The sequence below is a fragment of the Hordeum vulgare genome, chromosome 2H (assembly GCF_904849725.1).
Source record: "Hordeum vulgare subsp. vulgare chromosome 2H, MorexV3_pseudomolecules_assembly, whole genome shotgun sequence".
Classification (NCBI taxonomy): Eukaryota; Viridiplantae; Streptophyta; class Magnoliopsida; order Poales; family Poaceae; genus Hordeum; species Hordeum vulgare.
This window is the reverse complement of record NC_058519.1, coordinates 32,441,380-32,460,017: the sequence shown is the minus strand read 5'-3', so window position 1 is coordinate 32,460,017 and position 18,638 is coordinate 32,441,380.

The window sequence follows — 18,638 nt, the reverse complement described above, 5'->3', positions numbered from 1 at the left end:
CCATGCACAGATCACTTATCATCAGAACTCTATGGTCTTTAGGCATGCATTGTTTTGATTATATATTTATATATGTCCTTGCACCTCAGGAGGTGCCATTTCATTTCGGGCCTTCACTGCATGTCTGATTGAGCTTTTCAATATTGTTTGATTTCTAATTTCACATTGCATTGATTCTTGGCCTACCGATGTGATGCGTAAATCTTTTTTGGCCTTAAGGATCCATTACTTTGCATATGAATCCTTTGACGTCTTCTAGGTACATTTGAACGACCTGCATGATTCTATAAGTCAATATGTGCTCTGCCAGGTACACGTTAGAAAATCACAAATTCAGGCCTCAAAAGTCTGGATCCCACAACAGTGCTATACGGAATGAGTTGATCTCATTTTTGCTCCTTCCTATCTCCAAGAAGTAGTAGTTCTTAGCAACTGCTTGATTTTAAACAAAAATAACTCGATTTTTTCTTGAGATTAAAGTAACTTGATTTTACAGCAAGGATTTTTCAGCCACTGCTTGATTTTATTATACAGATCGATTTAACAATCGATTTAATTTCAAGGGACTCTAATTTTTGTGTAAGCTATAAGGAAGTTGGGAAGATCTCTCTAATTGAAAAATTGCCTTAGTTTTATAAATGCTTGGCTTAAAAATCTGCAATATTCTTGTCAGAGCCCCCCTTGTTCTTGCATAGCCTCTTTGACCTTCTGGCTCCTGCATCCACTTGGAAACATTCCTCTTGTACTCCTCCCCACCCATAACCTCCTTGATTTTTTTGACTCTTTATTTCTGTCATCTTAGGCTTTACTCTCTGTTTCATCCACTATGTTGAGTTCTGCTCTAAATTGTTATATTCGTCACTTCTGGATTCGAGTTCAGTCACTGATGTGCCATGTTCCCACCAAGCTGAAGGACAATCCAGTTGATAGTACTGTTGAGTGCACTGACAAGCATCTCAAGCAAATACGTAGTAGTGAAAAACACTTTTGCTTCGGTACAACCCCTAAATACATCAACGAAGGAAATTTGATGATGTCCCTTCATAATAAAGGATACCAGTGATTGAATCGCCACCCGGTGGCGCCGCCTGAGAGGAAGCTTTGTGCATGTTTTCATTTAAAAAAAATACATAGTCCTCGCCTCTGTCAAAAAAATATCTCAGAAAAAAAAAATCCTCACCTTCATCTAAAAAAAGAAATAAAAAATTACCGCAACAGCTTACCAGAGTGAACGCCACTTTGCATAACCCTCCATTTAAAAAATACCAAAGGTCCTCACTTTCATCCAAAAAGAAAAAATACATTTAAAAAATAATCATCTGAATTTTTTTCTAAAAGATTTCTAACCGCGGTCAACCAGTTTGCGACATGTGATATAGCTGGTTGGGCACACTTCAGCGACGTTTAATGGGTTTAATACGAATGTGAAGGAGTATTCCCTCTATAAAGTAATATAAGATCTTTTAGATAACTAATTAGTGATCTAAAAGATCTTATATTACTTTACATAGGGAGTACCAAATTAGGACTTGATAATACAAAAACAGAACATGAAATGGTAACTTGAGAGTTCAGAAGCATGAGAGAATGAAAGAGTAGTAGTATTGGGGAGACAGTCAAAGAAAAAAGGCACATCTTTCAACCATCATGCCACTACAGTCTTAGTTCTTGTTTTCACAACATAGTCGTATAAAAGAGAAGGAACACATAAAGATCATTCTGAGAATTTGATCCAACATATGAAGCATCGTGTAAATCCAGCCATCTGAATGTCTTCTATATAATTTGAAGTGTCTTGAAGCTTTTCTCTGCTACTCTACTTCTTCGCTGCAAGGGTGTATGAAAATCACTAATCGTCAGTACTAACAAATTAAGTGACAAATAATCACAAAATCAGTAACCATGTAAGCGTACAAAGGAACAATGTTGACCAAACCAGAAGCAACTCACAATTTATACATGGTCCGATAAATTAAACATCGGGTCATAATGCATTTGCTTTGTGCATTTCCATTCAGGGTCATACCATAATTAAGTGTGCAACACGCACACACAATAAAAAAGGTTATCTAAAGAGCGAAATAGATATATTTCGTGTTTCCGTTGGAAAATAAAACACATGTCACGCGCCTCTTAATTATTTTGTGTTTCCTCATTTCTATATGTTACATTGGGATATTATCTGCAAATGCAGGTACTGATTCATTAGAAATTGATGGTTTCAAAGTGAGCTTCGACGCTGGCGCATACAGTGTTTAGCCTCAGCCCCTAGTATAGTTGTTGGAGATGTAGACCTTGCTGAACTGCAGGTGTGGGTGCCTTTGCCGTGTGCTGTCAAAAAGCAATGGTGGATGCTCACCCTGATGCAGCTGTCAAGCCAATTTTTTTGACAGGTCACATGATTAGTCCACAATCTCAAATGGAGAGACATCTGAAGGTCATAACTACAAAGTAGATGAACCAGGAGCCCCACTAAGTCACGAAGAAATTTATTCGAGGATATAAACTTTGAACTTTCTAATGCAGGCTGCAAAATTGATGAGAAAGCACATTTTCTAGTACAGTAGTGCACCACTGAAATTCATGGTATTCAATGTCACGCTGACACCATTTAGTTGGAAGAGGAGAAATCAATCCGAAGGGCTTGGAGTAGTACAACAACTTAATAGATGAACTGATACGGCATGGTAAAGATCAGTTTCTCTACCTCAACATAGCCTTAACCATGACTAACTGACATATGCACTGCAGGCATCATGTCACCATCTACCATTTTGATCTCCCTCAGTCAGTCCCAGACCATCGACGATAGATCTGAACATGAAGAGAGGGAGAGGGAAGGGGAATGAGGTCGATGGCATCACAACTGGAAATACGGAGCAAAAATGGCAAGAAAATCTAAGTAAACCTGCACGTGCATCTACTTATTTTGTAACTAAAGGCAAGCTAACCTCATTTTAGTGGGCATAGCCAGTTGGGTAAGTGACACAATTTTGGCCATATACACAACTGATAAAGGCAGATCGTGCGAGATGTCATTACAAATAAACTCAACGTTCTTTGTAATTGATCGATAGTGATACCAAGTGTTTGTTCCATTCATAACACTGACCATGAAAAAGAAAGAAACAAATTATGAGCAAAAAGCAACAACCATGCTGCAAGATATAAGGAGAAAGGTACTAAGAGCCACAACGCATGAAGCACCCTGATTCATTCAGGCCGTGAGGGTGTGCCAGGCGCTAGCTAGTCAGGTTGGATGTGAATAAGGAGCCAACGAGCATCCTTGCAGCAGCCAGGCATCGTCGTGACGTTGTACTGTTCAGGCCCTTCTTTATAAAAGGGTTAAAAGCTTTGGAGGCGGCAGACGGGAGAAAAAGGGGGCGAAGTGATCGCTTGGTGCTCTTTTTTGTTTCTCTCGTTCGTCATGCGCTCCGCTGTGGGTCGGTCCATTAATGAGTGTATCCTGTACTGGGGCATCGAAAATCAAAAAACGACGCAGGGCAACTAGGGACCGAACCCGGAACCTCCACCAGTAATGAATCTATACTCTAAATTATGTCTATATACATCCGTATGTAGTCCTTTTAGTGAAACTTCTTAAAAGACTTATATTTAGGAATGGAGGGAGTACTTGCTAGTCACCAGAACAAACTAATTTTAGTGGCATTCATTAAAAAAAAACTTTGGTGATACCTATGCAGCATGATTTTTTATCAAATAGAATCGACACAGTGTAACTAATTTTTTTTTCTGGGACAAATTTTCCTGAAAACGGTCCGAACCGGATTTTTCGTTACACCCAGAGAAAATATGCTTCCAGACATTTTTTTTTGAAATATTTGAATTTTATGTTTTTAAATGATCATATAGGATACCTATGCAAAGTATAACAATTCAAATGATTTGCCGTACTGGCTGTTTGTGCCAGTAACGTCCAGGAGTGGTATAGATCGAGCTACCACTCTCGTGCTTTATTTTTTTAGTAGATTTTTCTGTCTGATGGGCTGTTCGCATTTAAATAAATATTTTGTTAAAACACATCTAGATGTGAGATAATTATTGCACATCTAAATCATATATCATTAATTTTACATTAAGATTCCTGTGGTTTTTTTTTAATTTATTTTTATGCTTGATTTTTAGATATGCACTAACTATGTCACATCTATATGTGTACTATATAGACCCTTAAATAAAGCTAAAAGAAATGGACGACCGCAAGGACTCGATCCCACGAAGTCCGTGGAAGATGTGTCGCGTACTGACAAACACAAACATTTTTTCAAAATTTTGAGCATTGAAAACACAAACTCTGTTTTCGAAATTATGAACATTTTTGGAATACATGTTTTTATTTGTAGGTCATAGGCATATTTTTGTTCTCTGTTTTTTGTTTTTCTTCTCTTTTTCATTAATTCATTTTTCTCCTTCTTGAACTTTATTCTTCTTTTTGGAACCTGTTCAAAAATTTGAAATTTTGTTTAGAATACCAGATCCATTTTTAAAATATGGTTTACAATAAAATAATGCTATGGAATTTCACAAAATGACCCATTTTGAATTTTTTCAGTAGATTTTTCTGTTTTGTGGGCCATTCGCATTTAAATGAAAGCGAAAAAATGGGCGACCGCAAGGACTCGATCCTAGGAAGTCCGTGAAAGATGTGTCGCGTATTGACAAGCACAATTTGTTTTTCAAATTTTTGATCATTAAAAACACAAACATTGTTTTTCAAATTATGAACATTTTTTTGAAGACATCCTTTTAGTTTGTAGGGCATACACATTTTTTTGTTCTCTATTTTTTGGTTTTTCTTATCATTTCGTTAATTCATTTTTCCCCTTCTTGAACTTATTCTTTTATTTGGAACCTGTTAAAAAATTTGTTTTTTTAGAATACCATCTCCTTTTTAAAGTATGGTTTACACAATTAAAAAATTCTTTAAAATTTCACAAAATGTCCCGTTTTGAATTTTAGTTCAATTTTTTTAGAAATGTTTGCATTTAATAAAAAACTGATTAGTTTTCCAAAAAGTACATGGTTTATAATTTTCATCAATTGTTGGTATTTTGTTATAGTTTTGAAAAAATGTTCAAGTTTGTAAATTTTTCATACACAGTTTGAAATTTGCAAAATTGTCACGAAATTTTAATAAATGGTTAGGACAAAAGAATATATTCATATTGATTGATAATGACAAAATCACAAGTAACAGAAGCAATCAATTTGGAAAAAGAACATGCTCATGAAGGCCTTGTGTTTTTTTGGTTTATGGACAAATGACCCAACTTCTTGAAGCAGTCTTCCATAGAGGCATTAATGTCAGGTATTAATAAGTTCTGACTAGTTTATCGGCCCTTATCACCAAGGAAACTCCAGAAGATGCAAAACTTGTCAAAAATCCAAACAACTTGGCATGATGTATTGTTGGTCAAAGAAGCTGGTCGAAAGCATTTGGACCATTTGACGGATGAAAAAAAACATGCTTTCAAGTGGACCCTTATGGCCTAACCGAACACCCTCCGTTGAATATCGTCTGTTTTTGGACATCTTAAAATGACCCAAATTTTGCAAGAAGGCGAAAATGCTCATGGTAGGCGTGCGTGCAAGGCTTTCATCACTGTATGCAAGTTGCGACACATCCGGACATTTATCAGTATTTTCTAACTGAGAAAACTCCAAAGAATGCTAATTTTGTCGAAAACAAAAACAATATGACATGGTGCCTTGAATGGGTCATACAAGGACATGAAAAAATTGGGACCATTTTAAGGATGTCAAGAAACAAATGTTCTCTCACACATAATCTTCTGGGCCCTACGAACACCCTCCGTTGAACATGGTCTTGTATTGGGCATTCTTCAAATGATCCTAAATTTTGCCAGCAGGTGTTTACACCCATGGTAGGCACCTATGCCATGTTTAAATGAATTCTGACACTGTGTGTAAGCTGTGTCATGTTCGACCATTTATCCGCGAATTTTCATCGACAAAACTCCATAAAATGCAAGAATTGTAGTAAATTCAAAAAACTTGGCATGGTGAGTTGAATTGGTCATATAATCCCATGGAATTTTTTTGGGGTCATTTGACGATGCCAAAAAAATGTACTCTCATACGGACCCTGCTCGCCTCGTTGAGCAACCTTTGTGGACACATGGTTTATTTTTGGACATACACGCAATGACACCAACTTTTTCCATCAGGTGGAATACTCCTGGTAGTCATCCACGCAAGATTTGAACGTTTTCTGACATTGTATGCAAGTTGTGTCATGTTCGACAATTTATTGGCATTTTTCAATGAGAAAACTCCAAAAAATAAAAAAGGTCAAAAACTCAACCAACTTGGCATGCTTCCTTCAATTGGTCATATAAATTTATGTAAAACATGGTCATTTGACGATGCCAAAAAACGTGCTCTCATACAGATCCCTCTAGGCCTATCCGAACACCCTCCGTTGAACATGACCTACCTTTGGACACACATTAAATGACTCCAACTTTCCAAAAAGTGGGTATGACCATGATAGGCATTCATGGTAGGAATTTTGATGGTTATTACGCTAATTAAGGAAGAATTTCGTCAATTTGGACATCAATGTTTTGTAAAGGTTTCATTCTTGAACTCTCTAACTCAGCATGTGTATGTACTATATTGTGTATGGTTTGTTATTTGAATGTAATATTTTGATGGAAAAAATGTATGTTTCTTCTTAATAAGATTCAAAATGTAGTTTTGCTAGGGTTTGTATCCTGTTTAAGAAGACGAGACGGCCGAAGACTTCCTCAAGATGGAATAATGTTCTTCCCGCCTAGCCCCCATTCTAGCATCGACAGAAGTCGTGTGAAAGTGTGCCTCCGACGGATCTCGCAGGATTAGATCGGTGGTTGTCTTTGGTGGTTCTATTTGGATCCGGTCTATGTTCGTCTATATTTGTGTGTCTTCAGGTTGGAACCTTTCGATCTACGAGTCTTTTCATCGGTGACAGTTGTTGTTCTCGTGCACTAATCCTATGGGCCTTAGAACAACGACTTCCCGACTATCTACTTCAACAAGTTTTGCTCGACTTCGGTGAGGGAGGGGCGTTGCTGGCGGCACATCTTCAGCTTGCTTCAATGCCTTTAGTCGGCGCTAGGTGGTCTACGAATCTGGATGTATTTTTTTTTTCATATTTCCAGTGTTTGTTGTACTACTATGATTGCAGATGAATAAATCGGAAGTTCTAAAAAATTTATTTACATATGATAGTGATAACGTTAAGACTACCAACTATTTTATTTAACTATTAACATATGATAATGATAGTCTGTAGAAGGCGACTCCATGCTTTTTGTCCTTCTACTAACCCCTCACGGTCAACTGGAGGTGGGGGAGAATTATAGATCTAGGTTTGGTGAATAGATAGGTCGTGATGGCTTGCGTCGCCTTTGCCGGTCTTGATGACACCCTTGTTCAATGTCCTCCACGCCTAGGAGTGCAAGTAAAGATCAAGGCACGTGAGCCGCTCCATATGGACTCATCATCTTTTTGTTCGACTAGAGATCAACTCAAAAAAGAAACAATTTTTTTTTGCGGGGATCAAAAAAGAAAGAAAAAAAAGAAACAAGTTGACAAGAAACAAGTAGATATTGAGGCAACATTAGCTCGCACGATTTTATCTCAAGATAATATATTTATATTTAAAAATCTTGATTTTTAAAAAGAAGTAGGATAACTTATTACCATATATGTTTCATTTTTTTATGTACTAGTAAACATGAAAGCTTAATTAAGCATGAAAAAAACTAGACCACAATATTAATTCTACCTCCACTAACTCTACTTCTTACATAGCTCAAAATATTGGTCAAACCCCTCAATTAACCTTTCTGGATATTTCAAGCTTTTCAAATATTTACAAAGAAAATATTCACCATAAATTCCAAGAAAATTCTAGCATATCACAAATGCCATATTTGATGATCTTGCCAAGTCTCATGTGTTGGAGAACAAGATAACATCATCAAATTCCCTCAAAACCATCTTTGTCCGTTTTCTAGTTTGAGCAACTTTACATTGCTAAACATGTTCAAATGAGATCAAACTTGGTACACCTGCTAATGGTCTAAATATTCATCTAGGCCAAGTGGTGCAGCAAGGAGAACAAATTATCTTGGTGAATGTATGCCAAAACCAATTCTACCCATCTCTAGGGTTTGACCAAGTTACATTGGCAACTTTCTCCCATTCATCTCAAATTTGTATCTCATTGCCATATGGTCATTAGCATCACCCCATCAAGTGCCACAAGTTGGAGAACAAGTTAACTGGATCAAAGCTTGTCAAGACCATTTTTGCCCATTTCTAGAGTTTGAAAAATTTGCACACTAGCTAAAATTGATATCAAGCTCATTCCTGTTAAATTCCAAAGCCATTTGATTCCTCTAAGTACCTCCATTCATCATCAAACACCTTTTGCCAAAATCTTGTGGTCAATGATTGGGGTGCCAAATGGATTATCCTTTAGCTCAAACTTTTTACCAGAGCTCACCATAGTCAAATTAATTCTACCTCCACTAACTCCCTCTCTCTCACATAGCTCAAAATATTGGTCAAAACCCACAATTACCCTTTCTAGATATTTCAAGGTTTTGAAATATTTACAAAGGAACCATTCACCACAAATTCCAAGAAAATTTTAGCATATCACAAATGCCATATTTGATGATCTTGCCAAGTCTCATGTGTTGGAGAACAAGATAACATAATCAAATTCCCTCAAAACCATCTCCGTCCATTTTATAATTTAAGCAACTTTACATTGCTAAACATGTCCAAATGAGCTGATACTTGGTACACGTGCTAAAATGGTCTAAATATTCATCTAGGCCAAGTGGTGCATCAACGAGAACAAACTAGCTTGGTCAAATGATGCCAAAACAAATTCTGCCCATCTCTAGGGTTTCACAAAGTTACATTGGCAACTTTCTCCCATTGATCTCAAATTTGTACCACATTACGAGATGGTCATGAGCATCACCCCCATCAAGTGCCATAAGTTGGAGAACAAGTTAACTTGATCAGAGGTTGTCAAGACCAGTTCTTCCTATTTTCACGGTTTGCAAATTTTACATTACAAATTTTCTACAAATGAGCTACAAATTTGCACACTAGCTCTAATTGATACCAAGATCATTCGTGTTAAAGTCCAAAGCCAGTGGATTCCTCTAAGTAGCTCTCTTCATCATCTATCACCTTCTCACAAAATATCGTGGTCAATGATTGGGGTACCAAATGGATTCTCCGTTAGCTCAAATTTTTACCAAAGCTCACCCTAGTCCTATTAATTCTACCTCGAGTAACTATCTCTGTTATATAGCCCAAAATATTGGTCAAAATTCTCAATTACCCTTTCTCGACATTTCAAGCTTTTAAAATATTTACAAAGGAAATATTCACCATAAATTAAAGAGAAAATTCTAGCATATCAAAAATTCCATATTTAATGATCTTGCCAAGTCTCATGTGTTGGAGAACAAGATAACATAATCAAATTCCCTCAAAACCATCTCTGGCCATTTTCTAGTTTGAGCAAATTTACATCGCTAAACATGTCCAAATGAGCTAAAACTTGGTACACCTCCTAAAATGGTCTAAATATTCATCTAGGACAAGTGGTGCATCAAGGAGAACAAATTACCTTGGTCAAAGTATGCCAAAATACCAATTCTTCCCATCTCCAGGGTTTGACAAAGTTACATTGACACCTTTATCCCATTGATCTCAAATTAGTACCACATTGTGAGATGGTCATGAGCATCACCACAATCAAGTGCCCCAAGTTGGAGACCAAATTAACTTGACCAAAGCTTGTCAAGACCATTTCTGCCCATTTCTAAGGTTTGAAAAGTTTACCTTGCAAAATTTATTCAAAAGAGCTACAAATTTGCACACTAGCTCAAATTGATACCAAGCTCATTCCTGTTAAATTCCAAAGCCATTTGATTACTCTAAGTACCTCTATTCATCATCAAACACCTTTTGCCAAAATATTGTGGTCAATGATTGGGGTACCAAATGGATTCTCATTTAGCTCAAATTTTTACCACAACTCACCCTAGTCATATTAATTCTACCTCCACTAAATCTCTCTCTTACATAGCTCAAAATATTGGTCAAAACCCTCAATTACCCTTTCTGGATATTTCAAGATTTTGAAATATTTACAAAAGAAACATTCACCATAAATACCAAGAAAATTCAAGCATATCAAAAATGCCATATTTGATGATTTTGCCAAGTATCATGTGTTCGATAACAAGATAACATAACCAAATTCCCTCAAAACCATTTGTGTCCACATTCTAGTTTGAGCAACTTTACATTACTAAACATGTCCAAATGAGATCAAACTTGGTACACCTCCTAAAATGGTCCAAGTATTCATCTAGGCCAAGTGGTGCATCAAGGAGAACAAACTAGCTTGGTCAAAGTATGCCAAAACCAATTTTGGCCATCTCCAGGATTTGACAAAGTTACATTGGCAATTTCTCCCATTGATCATAAATTTGTACCACATTGCGATATGGTCATGGGCATCACCCCATCAAGTGCCACAACTTGGAGAACAAGTTTACTTGCTTAAAGTTTGTCAAGAAACGTTTTTTCCAATTTCTAGGGTTTGAAAAATTTACGTTGCAAAGTTTCTTCAAATGAGCTACAAATTTGCACACTATCTCAAATTGATACTAAGCTAATTCCTAATAAATTCCAAATCCATTGGATTCCTCTAAGTACCTCTATTCATTATCAAGCAGCTTCTACCAAAATCTTGTGGTCAATGATTGGGGTACCAAAGGGATTCTCCTTCATCTCAAATTTTTACCAGAGCTCACCCTCATCATATTAATTCTACCTCCGCTATCTTTCTCTCTCTCTCATACATAGCTCAAAATATTGGTCAAACGCCTCAATTACCCTTTGTGAATATTTCAAGCTTTTGAAATAATTACAAAGGAAACATTCACCATAAATTACAAGAAAATTCTAGCATATCACAAATGCCATATTTGATGATCATGACAAGTCTCATGTGTTGGAGAACAAGATAACATCATCAAATTCCCTCAAAACCGTCTCTGTCCATTTTCTAGTTTCAGCAATTTTACATTGCTAAACATGTCAAAGTGAGCTACAACTTGGTAGACTTGCTAAAATAGTCTAAATATTCAACGAAGCCAAGTGGTGCATCAAGGAGAACAAATTAGCTTGGCCAAAGTATGCCAAAACTAATTCTGCCAATCTCTAGGGTTTGACCAAGTTATATTGGCAACTTTCTCTCGTTGATCTGAATTTTTTACCACATTGTGAGATGGTCATGAGCATCACCCCCATCAAGTGTCACAAGTTGGACAACAAGTTAACTTGATCAAAGTTTGTCAAGACCATTTCTTCCCATTTCTAGGGTTTGAAAAATTTACATTGCAAAGTTTCTTCAAATGAGCTACAAATTTGCACGCTAGCTCAAATTGATACCAAGCTCATTCCTGTTAAATTCCAAAGCCATTGGATTCCTCTAAGTAGATCTTTTTATCATCAAAGACCTTCTGCCAAAATCTTGTGGTCAATGATTAGGGTACCAAAGGGGTTCCCCTTTAGCTCAAATTTTTACCATAGCTCACCTTGGTCATATTAATTCTACCTCAACTAACTCTCTCTCCCCCCTCTCTTACATAGCTCAAAATATTGGTCAAAACTCTCAATTACTCTGTGTGGATATTTCAAGCTTTTGAAATATTTGTTAGGGAACGTTGCATGGGAAACAATTTTTTTCCTACGCACACATAAGATCTATCCATGGTGATGATCGTTGAGACGTGTCCGTCGTATCTACTTTTCCGAACTCTTTTGCCCTTGTTTTGGACTCTAATTTGCATGATTTGAATGGAACTAACCCGGACTAACGCTGTTTTTAGCAGAATTGCCATGGTGTTGTTTTTGCGCAGAAATAAAAGTTCTCGGAATGACCTGGAAATTTACGGGGATTTTTTGTGGAATATATAAAAAATACTGGCGCAAGAATCAACCGGAGGGGTGGAGCTGAGAGCCCACAAGCCCACGAGGCGCGCCCCCTGGCCGCGCCTGGCAGGCTTGTGGGGCCCACGTTGCTCCACCGCCTCCAATCTCAGCTCTATTTAGTCCCTTTCGTCCGGAAAAAAAATCAAGGAGAAGAGTTCATCGCGTTTTACGATACGGAGGCGCCGCCACCTCCTGTTCTTCCTCTGGAGGGCAGATCTGGAGTCCGTTTTGGGCTCCGGAGAGGGGAGATCGTCGCCACCGTTATCACCAACCTTCCTTCATCGCCAATTCCATGATGCTCTTCACCGTTCGTGAGTAATCTCATCGTAGGCTTGCTGGACGGTGATGGGTGATACGTCCATTTTGCATCATGTTTTCATGTTGATATTTATCGCTTATTTGGCTGTTATTTCACTTCAAGTTACAATTCTTATGCCTTTTCTCTCTTATTTTGCAAGGTTTACATGAAGAGGGAGAATACCGGCAACTGGAATTCTGGCCTGAAAGTGGAGCAAAGTTGAGATACCTATTCTGCGCAACTCCAAACGCCGTAAAAATCGACGAGGATTTTTTCCCGATTTATCAAAAATACTGGGCCGAAGAAGTGCCAGAGGGGCACCAGGGGGGGCACAAGCCTGCACGGTGCGGCCACCCCCTAGGCCGCGCCATGAGGGCTTGTGGGCAGCCCACTGGCCCACTTGCTCCCCTCTTTTTCTATATGGAGGGTTTCGTCCAGAAAAGAAGTCAAGGAGGAGCTTTTTCGTGGATTCGCCGCCGCCACGAGGCGGAACTTGAGCAGAACCAATCTAGAGCTCCGACATGACGATCCTGCCGGGGAAACTTCCCTCCCGGAGGGGGAAATCGTCGCCATCGTCATCACCAACACTCCTCTCATCGGAGGGGACTCGTCACCATCAACATCTTCATCAGTACCATCTCATCTCCAAACCCTAGTTCATCACTTGTAACCAATCTCCGTCTCGCGACTCCGATTGGTACTTGTAAGGTTGCTAGTAGTGTTGATTACTCTTTGTAGTTGATGCTAGTTGGATTATTTGGTGGAAGAGTTTATGTTCAGATCCTTGATGCTACTCATTACCTCTCTGGTCATGAATATGATTATGCTTCGTGAGTAGTTACTTTTGTTCCTGAGGACATGGGATAAGTCATGCTAATAGTAGTCATGTGAATTTGCTCTTCGTTCGGTAATTTGATATGTTGTATGCTGTTTTTCCTCTAGTGGTGTTATGTGAACGTCGACTACATAACACTTCACCATTATTTGGGCCTATAGGAAGGCATTGGGAAGTAGTAAGTAGATGATGGGTTGCTAGAGTGACAAAAGCTTAAACCCTAGTTTACGCGTTGCCTCGTAAGGGGCTAATTTGGATCCACTAGTTTAGTGCTATGGTTAGACTTTGTCTTAATTCTTCTTTCGTAGTTGCGGATGCTTGCGAGAGGGGTTAATCATAAGTGGGATGCTTGTCCAAGTAAGGGCAGTACCCAAGCGCCGGTCCACCCACATATCAAACTATTAAAGTAACGAACGCGAATCATATGAACATGATGAAACTAGCATGACAGAAATTCCCGTGTGTCATCGGGAGCGTTTTTCCTCCTATAAGACTTTGTCCAGGCTTGTCCCTTGCTACAAAAGGGATTGGGCCACTTTGCTGCACCATTGCTACTTTTGTTACTTGTTGCTTGCTACGAATCATCTCACCACACAATCACTTGTTACTGACAATTTCAGTGCATGCATATTTTACCTTGCTGAAAACCACTTGTCAGATCCTTGTGCTCCTCGTTGGGTTCGACACTCTTACTTATTAAAAGGACTACGATTGATCCCCTATACTTGTGGGTCATCAAGAATCTTTTCCGGCACCGTTGCCGGGGAGTGAAGCGCCTTTGGTAAGTGGAACTTGGTAAGGAAACATTCATATAGTGTGCTGAAATTTATTGTCACTTGTCACTATGGATACTAATCCTTTGAGGGGCTTGTTCGGGGTATCTTCACCTTGAACGGAAGCACAAAGAGTTTCTCCTCAACCTGCTGCACCTACTGAAAGTATTTTGTTTGAATTTCCTTCGGGTATGCTTGAGAAAACTGCTGGCTAATCCTTTTACAGGAGATGGAACATCATATCCAGACTTGCATCTGATCTATGTAGATGAAGTTTGTGGTTTATTTAAGCTTGCAGGTGTGCCCGAGGATGAGGTCAAGAAGAAGGTCTTTCCTTTATCTTTGAAGGATAAGGCGTTGACATGGTATAGGCTATGTGATGATACTGGATCATGGGACTACAATCGGTTGAAATTGGAATTTCATCAAAAGTTTTATCCTATGCATTTAGTACATCGTGATCGGAATTATATTTATAATTTTTGGCCTCGTGAGAGAGAAAGCATCGCTCAAGCTTGGGGGAGGCTTAAATCAATGTTATATTCATGCCCCAATCATGAGCTCTCGAGAGAAATTATCATTCAGAACTTCTATGCTCGGCTTTCTCATGATGATCGCACCATGCTTGACACTTCTTGTACCGGTTCTTTTATGAAGAGAGATATTGACTTCAAATGGAATTTATTGGAGAGAATTAAACGCAACTCTGAAGATTGGGAGCTTGAAGAAGGTAAGGAGTCAGGTATGAATTTCACGTTTGATTGCGTTAAATCCTTTGTTGAGACAAATACCTTTAGTGACTTTAGCGCTAAGTATGGACTTGACTCTAAGATAGTAGCTTCATTGTGTGAATCATTTGTTGCTCATATTGATCTCCCCAAAGAGAAGTGGTTTAAATATCATCCTCCTTTAGAAGTCAATGTAGTTAAACCCACTCCAGTTGAAGAGAAAGTCATTGCCTATAATGATCCTATTGTTCCCAGTGCTTACATTGAGAAACCACCTTTCCCTGTTAGGATAAAGGAACATTCTAAAGCTTCAACCGTGATACGTAGAGGCTATATTAGAACACCTACACCCCCTGAGAAAATTAGAGTTGAACCTAGCATTGCTATTATCAAAGATCTTCTTTCTGAAGAAGTTGAGGGACATAATATTCACTTCTGTGAAGATGCTGCTAGAATTGCTAAACCTCACTTTAGAGACAAACATAGGCCTGTTGTTGGCATGCGTGTGGTTTCTGTTAAGATAGGAGATCATTGTTATCATGGCTTATGTGACGTGGGTGCTAGTGTTAGTGCAATACCTCAATCCTTATACGATGAAATTAAAGATGAGATTGCACCTGTTGAGATAGAACCTATAGATGTCACTATTCAGCTTGCCAATAGAGATACTATCTGCCCTGTGGGGATTGTTAGGGATGTTAAAGTCTTGTGTGGTAAAACGAAGTATCCTGCTGATTTCCTCGTTCTTGCTACTGCACAAGATAGCTTTTGTCCCATCATATTTGGTAGACCTTTTCTCAATATCGGCAATGCTCATATTGACCGTGAGAAGCAAACTGTCACTGTTGGCTTTGAAGGTGTGTCACATGAGTTCAGTTTCTCCAAGTTTGGTAGACAACCTCATGAAAAGGAGTTGCCTAGTAGGGATGAAACTATTGCCTTAGCTTCTATTGCCGTGCCTCCTACTGATACCTTAGAGAAATACTTGCTTGAGCCTAAAAATGATATGCATATGGATGAAAGGGATGAAATAGATAGAGTTATCTTAGAACAATATCCTGTCCTTAAGAATAACTTGCCTGTTGAACTGCTTGGGGATCCACCCCCACCAAAGGGTGATCCTGTGTTCGAGCTTAAATAGTTTCCTGATACTCTTAAGTATGCCTATCTTGATGAAAAAGAGATATATCCTGTTATAATTAGTGCTAGCCTCTCAGAGCATGAAGAAAAGAAGTTACTAAAAATTCTGAGGAAGCACCGTGCTGCTATTGGATATACTCTTGATGATCTTAAAGGCATTAGTCCTACCCTATGCCAGCACAAGATTAAAACTGATCCTGATTTCAAACTAGTTGCTGATCATCAAAGGAGATTGAATCCTAAGATGAAAGAAGTAGTAAGAAAAGAAATATCAAAGCTCCTGGAAGCAGGTATCATCTATCCTGTTGCTCATAGTGATTGGGTGAGTCCGGTGCATTGCATCCCTAAGAAGGGAGGCATTACCGTTGTCCCTAATGATAAGGATGAATTGATCCCACAGAGGATTATTACTGGCTATAGGATGGTGAATGATTTTAGGAAACTGAATAAAGCCACCAGGAAAGATCATTACCCTTTGTCGTTTATCGACCAAATGCTAGAAAGGCTGTCTAAACACACACACTTCTGCTTTCTGTACGGTTATTCTGGTTTCTCCCAAATACCAGTTGCACAATCTGATCAGGAGAAAACCACTTTCACCTGCCCTTTCGGTACCTTTGCTTACAGATGTATGCCTTTTGGCTTATGTAATGCACCTGCCACCTTTCAAAGATGTATGATGGCTATATTCTCTGACTTTTGTGAAAAGATTGTTCAGGTTTTCATGGATGACTTCTCCGTTTACGAGTCTTCCTTTGATGATTGCCTCAGCAACCTTGATCGAGTCTTATAGAGATGTAAAGACACCAATCTTGTCTAGAATTGAGAGAAGTGCCACTTTATGGTTAATGAAGGCATCGTCTTAGGAGATAAAATTTCTGAAAGAGGTATTGAAGTTGATAAGGCTAAGGTTGATGCAATCGAGAAAATGCCATACCCCACAGATATCAAAGGTATAAGAAGTTTCCTTGGTCATGCTGGTTTCTATAGAAGGTTCTGAAAAGGATCGAGATGGACCTAGAGGGGGGGGGGTGAATAGGTACAGTTCCAAATTTTAATAGTTACTTAGCAATTTTAGGCAATGGTGCAGAATATGAGCGTGAGCCTAATAATTGCAAAGACAAGGAGTAAGCTATTTAGAGTAAAGTAAGGCAGCCGATAAACAATAATCAAATGCAAGTACGTAATAAGGATTAACACAAGTAGAGAGTTAGGGTTAGGGATAACCGAAACTCCAAGAGAGATGAGGATGTATCCCGGTGTTCACTTCCTTGGAGGGAAGCTACGTCACCGTTAGAGGGGCGGATGTTACCACGAAGGCACACCAACGCCACGAAGGCTCACCCTATTCTCCCTTTGAGACAACTCCACGAAGGCGTTTCTCAATCACTAGTGGTAAGCCTTGAGGTGGCTTCCAAACCTTCACAAACTTTCCGGGGGTAATCACAATGGTTTGATTCCTCTCCGAAGACTCCTACCGCCTAGGAGTCTCGAACCTCCAAGAGTAACAAGATCACGGGGATTCCTCAAAACTTGCTCAAATCACAAATCACTTTGGTGGAGAGGAGGAGAAGGAGACGATCTATCTTTTGATTGGAACAACACTCAAAGGTGCTCACAAATGCTCTTGGGATCTAAGATTGGGTGTAGGCAAGAGTGAGTGAGGAGAAAGGTGTTCTTGCAAGCGTTCTAGCTGTGTTGAACACCCTCTCACGAAATGGGAGGGGGGTATATATAGTGGGGAGAGTAAAACAGCCGTTGGGGTCACTTAAGTCTGAAAGTGGTCGGACATCCGGCATTTCTTGGATGTCCGGACTCCCACAAGGAGTCGGACGTCCGACAGGGGTCGGTCGTCCGGGGGATGTATATATATCTGGAACCACTATGTAGTCGAACTGGGACTAGATGTCCAAAGGAAGCCGGAAGTCCAAGTTATTCAACTCAGATTTCTTTGGTGCAAGGTTCCGCATTTCCGAAGGAGGTCGGACGTCCGGCCCTCGGACGACAGGAGGAGGCCGGAAGTCCGAGTTATTTGACTCAAATTTCTCTGGTGCAAGGTTCCGGATTTCCAAAGGAGGTCGGACGTCCGGCCCTCGGACGACCGGAGGAGGCCGGAAGTCCGAGTTATTTGACTCAAGTTTCTTTGGTGCAAGGTTCTGAATTTTCGAAGGAGGTCGGACGTCTGGCCCTCGGACATCCGGAGGAAGCCGGATGTCCGAGGCATTGGTTCTGTTTTGAGATAAGAGCAGAGTAGTGGAGATGTGGTATGAGCAGAAAAGTAGAGATGTAGTATGAGCAAGTTCATCGCAAAACCTATGATCCCCTCTTAATAGTGCGGGATCCCTATACTCAAGAATAATAAATTTAAAGGATAGGCTACATCATCTTTTCTCAATCCCGAGCCTTCTTGACATATAAGTCCCGATCTTCTCAGACCACCTTGGCACATAATTCTCAATCTACTAAGAGTACTGGCCATCCTGAGATACACTCAACAAATAAGATTAGTTTCCTATGTATGTGTTGTCATTAACACCAAAACTCGATTAAGGGCATGACTGCACTTTCAATCTCCCCCTTTTTGGTAGTTGATGACAACATATACATAGCTCTCAAAAGATTCATCATACATTTTAGCTTTGGAGAGGTTTAGTACGGAGCTCCCCCTTAGTATGTGCATGGTAAAATATCGGAGCTCCCCTTTAATGTGTGTATCGAAAATATCATGTGACTTAGTAAAGATAATAGATCATCATATGAAGCAATGGAGCAAAACATAATAGCATACGATGATATCATAG